Here is a 6,000-nt window from a genome sequence, read left to right as displayed (position 1 = left end):
TTCCTTCCTTCCTTCTTTGCTTCCTTCCTTCCTTCCTTCCTTCCTTCCTTCCTTCCTTCCTTCCTTCCTCCCTTCCTTCCTCCTTCCTTCCTGCCTGTCTTTCTTCCTCTCTTCCTTTCTTCCCCTCTTTCAACTGCCAGATTTATATTTTTCAAACTGCGTCGCTCCCCTGCTCAAGAAGCCTTCAAGGCTCCCTCTTATCTCTAAGCTTTAGCAGTGCTCTTCTGCCTGGCCCTTCCGGTCCTTCCAGACTGATCTCACGTTCCTCGGAATACCAAAATCTGCCCTGCTCTTTGTGGAGAACAATCGAGTCCTGCCTCTAAGCCTCTGTGCGCTTTCCCCCTTGGGATCCCTGGGCATCTATTGTAGATGAGCTTTTTGGAGACTTTGGCCAGAAATGGCAGAAGAGACAGAGCATGATACTAGGCAGACATGGAAGGCCCCAGGGAGGGTTTTTTCGGACGGGGGAGCTCCGGGCACATTTTTGGGCAGCAGGAAATGAGCCAGTAGACGGGGAGATGAAGGCAGGTGAGAGAGCAGGGATGGCAGAGGGCGATCTGCTGGAGGAGATGAGATGGAATAAGGGCTCTTGGGAAGCCAGAGGAGCTCACCTTGGTAGGGTCTAAAGGCGCCTCCTCGTGTGAGGCAGAGGTGAAGGAGGAGAGAGTGGCCGAAGGCACCTGAGTGATGGGAGATGAGAATGCGTGGAGAAGGGAGAGCGGACACACGTTCAGCGCTCCAGGCACCTTGGAGGTCATTCCCTTTACCCGAGAAGTTGACTTGCTCAAGGTCACTGAGTGCCGGGTGAAGCGACGGCCTGCTCGGGCCTTTCCGAGCTTGGAGGAGCAGAGGTCTTGCTGGGAGGGGGGAAGTGAACATTCCATTGGGGTCCCCAAGCGCCCATGAAGCAGCTTGTATGTGTCCAGAGGAGCTGGCCAAAGCGCTCCAGCTCTGTTTGGCCTCAAAATCGATGCTGCCACCCAAGAAGCGAAGGGAAACCTGACCTCGCTCGGCCTCTCATGGGTTTGGCCAAAGAGCACACCCTGAAAACCCAGCGGCAGCTCTCTGCCAAACCCCCCAAACACCACTGGACTCCCCAGCCCTGTTAAAGGCGAGTACAATGCTAGAGTCCATGGAGGGAGTTATCGTATTCATTTCCCCAGTTCATTCATGGCTCTAGAACCCGAGCTCGGCAAAGCCATAATGTGTGTGTGTGTGTGTGTGTGTGTGTGTGTGTGTGTGTGTGTGTGTGTGTGTCGCTAACACCGACAGTCCCTGCCTCGCACAGCTGAAGGGGTGACAGTGTAGACGGGACTCTTTGTAGACTTTAGTGATAAAAAGTATGTAGAAGGTGAAGTTGAAGGTTATCCCACAGGTCTCAGTGGGCCTGGGGAAGAGGAGAGACCAAATGGAGTGAGAACCAGAAGGATGGTGGGGCCCATTTTTGGCCTGAATTTCTCTTCCAGAATATCTGTTTTCCCCGTCTTTTTCTGCCAGTAGACTCAGTGTACTTTCTTTATTTTAATTTATTTTAAGCCCTTACCTTCTGTGTATTGGCTCCTTGGTGGAAGAGTGGTAAGGATGGGCCATGAGGGTCAGGTGACTTGCCCAGGGTCACGCAGCTGAGAAGTGGCTGAGGTCAGATTTGAATCCAGGACCTCCTGTCTCTAGGCCTGACTCTCCATCCACTGCGCTACCCAGCTGCCCCCTCAGTGTACTTTCAAAGATGTTTGACTTTACCAAAGCCCATGAAGTCAAGGCAGGGGCAAGGCCGACAGATAGATGAACTTCCACGCGGCAGAGGAAAGATCCTTCGAGGAGCTTACAGTCCAGCGGGGGAGACAACATGCCACCAAATACCGCTACGGCAAGCTGTGTGTAGGATAAGAAGGAGACAATGGCCCGACGAGGGCTTCCTGTAACTGATGGGGTTGGAGGGTCCCTCCCAACTTTCCACCTGGGCATCTCCCTTGGCAGGGAGGACAGAGCAGGATCTCCTTTTCCATGTGGATTATTCTGAGGCCAGAGCGCTGGCTGGGCCCAGCTCCGCGGGCTTCCCCCCAGTCCTAGACAATATTCCTTCATCGTCTCTGCCTCTCCTCCTTGAGTGCTCATCCCTGGTCCCGCCTCCTCCTCCGGGAAGTCCCTCGGCCCCATTTGGATTCTGACGGCTAAGGCGTTCTCTCCTCTGCTGGTCCCCGAGCCTTTCACCTGGCTGACTCCATCGGGCCCCCCACGCCCTCTGGCCTCTCTCCATCGGTCTGTGGAGATGCTCTTCGGCCACACAGAGTCCTCGGAAGCACAGGCAGGTCCAGTTTGGTCTGAGGGTCTCCAGGCACACGGTGGGTCCTCAATCAGTGTGTGCTGCCTGAAAACGGAATGAAAATGAATTGAAGCCATCAGGGCCAGATCGGACCCGACAGGACAAGGCAGCTCCCCAGCGCTGCTGCCTCGGAGGACCACGGGGCGCCCTGGCAAATGAGACCATGGCGGCAAGCATGGAGGAGGACACCGGGCTGGGCCTTGGGGAAACAAGTTCAAGGAATGAAGCATTCCCTGCTCGCCTCGCACAGAGGAGACGAGGACACGCCAAGTTTGTGCTAAAGAAATCGCAATGCGAGCAATCCAGAGGAACGGGAGGGGGGCAGCTCTGGAAGAAGGGCACAGTCAGGGACAACAGATAGGCTGAAGGAGAGCTTCAGGCCCCAAATGGGCCACACGGTCCTTCTGGCTTTCATTTCAAATGGCCTCTCCTGTCCTCTTCCCCAGGTCCACTGTGACCCGTGAGACAACCTTCAACTTCACTTTACATGCGTTTGCCAATAAAGACAGCAACCTACGAAGAACCATCTACACATAGTTCCCACTCAGCTATGTGAGAAAGGGCTGTAGATATTAAACCCATTTTATAGATAAGGAAACTGAGGTTCGAAGAAGTCAGACAGTTAACTCCTGGTCACTAATAATCATAACTCGCCTTTATAATTGCTATAGTCATCATTAGTCCAACTTTACAGAGTTGGGAAAGGGAGGCTCCAAGAGTTCGTGACTTACGAGGCATCTCGTAGCTGGTGAGTGTCTAAGTCAGGAATCGAACTCAGGCCTTCTTGAGTGCCCTTCCACAGGCCACGGGAATCTGCTGGATCTTATTTATTAGACCCTTACCTGCAGAGTGTGACTTCTGGGGTTGGGGTCTGTGGGGAATCGAGTGATTAAATAAGTCAGTCTCTGACTTCGTGGAAAGCGTTGTACATAGGGCAGCCTCTGTTTCTTGTAGCGAAATAGAGAGGGATTTATAGAGAGAAATAGATAAATAGTATATCAAGAGAAATCGAGGGAGGGATCCAAGCAGACCGAGAGGCAGGGAGAGAATAGCGGGTTTGTTTTAGGTCCTGCGGCAGGGAGTCATCCTAGGCCAAACCACTCCTATGGCCCAATGCATCGGACTACCCTGGGGCTAGAAGCAGGGGTTAGCCGGGTTAGAAGCCCAAAGACAGTCAGGAGCAGCCACTCCATCACACTGATCCAGGTGAGCAAAGGGCTCAGCAGGGGAATCTCTTCTTTTCCTTCATGTCCACAATCTCTCTGCAGTAGCAGAACCTGCCAAACACCAGCCTCGATGTTCCTCTTCTGGCTTTTTTATCCATGCCTTCATCGAGTGCCATCTCAGCCAGAGAAAGAAGAATGCTGCCATCCCAGACCTTGCCCAGACAGCTGCTTCCTGGATGCAGGGCTCTGCTGCCCTCGCTATGTGAATGCCTCACTGGCCTAAGACAGCCTACCTAGAGATCTTTCATGGGCATGTTCCACATTTCTTTCTGGCAACATATTTCAAACACTTCCTTAGGTGTGTCCCTCTCCTCCTCCATAACCTTCAGTGGCTCACCAGAGCATGTCCAAGAGTCCAAAGTTCTCCCCTGACATTTCAGAGTCTGATCTCAATCTTTCCGGCCTAATGTTTCCACTCACCCCCGACCATGAGAAAATCCCAATTTCTGTCTAATTGGATCTACGTATCTTCCCCAAGCTGGACAGACATTCTTGCTTCCAGCCGAATGCCTTTATTTCCTTTGTGCTCTGGCCTGAAAAGAGCTCTTCCCTTCTCTTCTCCTATATCCTCGGAGGCTGGCTTACGTCCATAAATTTAACAACTGAATAAGAATAGATTTGGAATCTGAGAACCTGAGCTCCGCTCTGCCTCTCCTACTTACCTGCTGTATGACCTCAAGGAAATGATTTCCTCTCTGGGCCTCAATTTCCTCACCTATAAAACTAAGAGGATGTCTTTTAAGGTTCCTTCTAATTCTAAGTCTCTGGTGCTGTGATAAGGCGGAGGATGCAAACCCTTCACTGAAGCTCACTTCTTCGTCCGAGCCAAGAGGAAATCCTGGGTTCTCCAAGGCGGGGTCAGCAGAACCCAAGCTCTAGTAGGGGGCAGCAGGAATGGGTTTGGTGATCCTCTGTGTGTCTGTTGTCCTGGGGACAGTCTAGCTGAGGTCATGGAGGCTCCGCAGCGGGCAGAACCGGAGGTGAATAATGTTTTGGCCTCAGCAATTCTGGAAAACCATTGAGGCAGTTAGAGAGGAGCTGCAGTCTGTAATGGTGAAGGGCCTGGACCCGCCAACAAAAGCAGAGATTCTAGAAGAATTAGTCATGTGATGCTGCTGCTGCTGCTGCTGCTGCTGCTGCTAATGGCGCTGATGATGCTGGCAATGTTGACCAAGGCTATATGAGAGGCCAGTCCGTGATTTCAGTGTTGGGGCACCGATATTTGGTTACGATGACTACATTGGTAGAACTCCTGTGCCCAGGCTTCAGGACTGAGGAAGAGGCTCATGTGCGGACCTAGTTCTTCTCCTCCTTCCTTCTGGGGATTTGTTTACGCATGTGATTGGGACGAATAGGCTGGGAGTACAGGGGGTTAGATATTAAGGTTTAAATAGTAATGAGATTTTAAGTAATAAATAATTAAGTTTTAAGTAATTAAAATATTCCCGTCAGACTGCTAGGCCTGTACCTGGAGAGGGTCGCTGAGAAGAAAAGAGGAACTTTTTGTGGTAGGACAGAATTGGAAACTCAGCGGATGCCATTGATTAGAGAACGGCCGACCCAACATGGTCCGTCAGTGTAAGGGAGTCTTCCTGGGCTACCGGAAACATGGTATGGGATGCAGGGACGAGTGCTGAGCAGCTTGGGAAGATCTATGGGAACCGATGCAGAGAGAGGTCAGCAGAGCCAAGTAAACAGTCTACACAATGACTCCAGCTCCAAGTGGACGCAGGAGGAAGGAGAACGGGGCAAAAGTGGAAACTGAGAGCTGCCAGTTCTGTTGACTGACCAAGCCTGGCCCCAAAGAAGAGAGCTGAGAAGAGAAGACATCTGGGTCCGCTCCATGGCACAGGAAGAGGAGGAGTGGTCCATGCCTGAACACATGGCACAGCATGTAACATTGTTTCACATCCCGAGAGAGTTTGTTCTCTTTTTCTTTTAAAAAGTCATTTTAAACAGTGACTCCCTGGGGAGAAAGAGGGAGGGGGACCCAGGGAGAAAACTCGGGGCACATAAAAACAACAGATAGAAAGGCATCCGTGTAAAGGGACGTTTGGGGCAGGCAGGAGGAATGTGGAGAACTGAGGGGGATGGAAGGTTTGGGGTACATCGGAAATTCAGCTTAGCTCAGGTACAGGAGGGTCGGAATGGGAAAAACGAAGGACCTCCTACATGCCCAACACTGTGGGAGGTGCCATACCAATAGGAAAGCGAAAGGCGGTCCCTGGCCTCGGGGAGCTGATGTTCTAATGAGCACAACAAGGCCCAGAAAGTTCCAGGGATGCTGCGTGGAGTCACAGGAGAGGAGGTAGACCAAAGCTTTCCCACAGACGTGGCATCATTCATTTAATCAGACTTTCCAATTAGAGAGGGCATGTAGAAGCCAGCAAGGTGGCCCTAGAACATAGAAGATGGCCCTAGGGAGGAAGGGGGGCCCTGCCTGAAAGAGGG

This window comes from Gracilinanus agilis, chromosome 4, assembly GCF_016433145.1.
Source record: "Gracilinanus agilis isolate LMUSP501 chromosome 4, AgileGrace, whole genome shotgun sequence".
Taxonomy (NCBI): Eukaryota; Metazoa; Chordata; class Mammalia; order Didelphimorphia; family Didelphidae; genus Gracilinanus; species Gracilinanus agilis.
The sequence above is the reverse complement of the archived record's forward strand: the minus strand, read 5'-3'. Positions refer to the sequence as shown.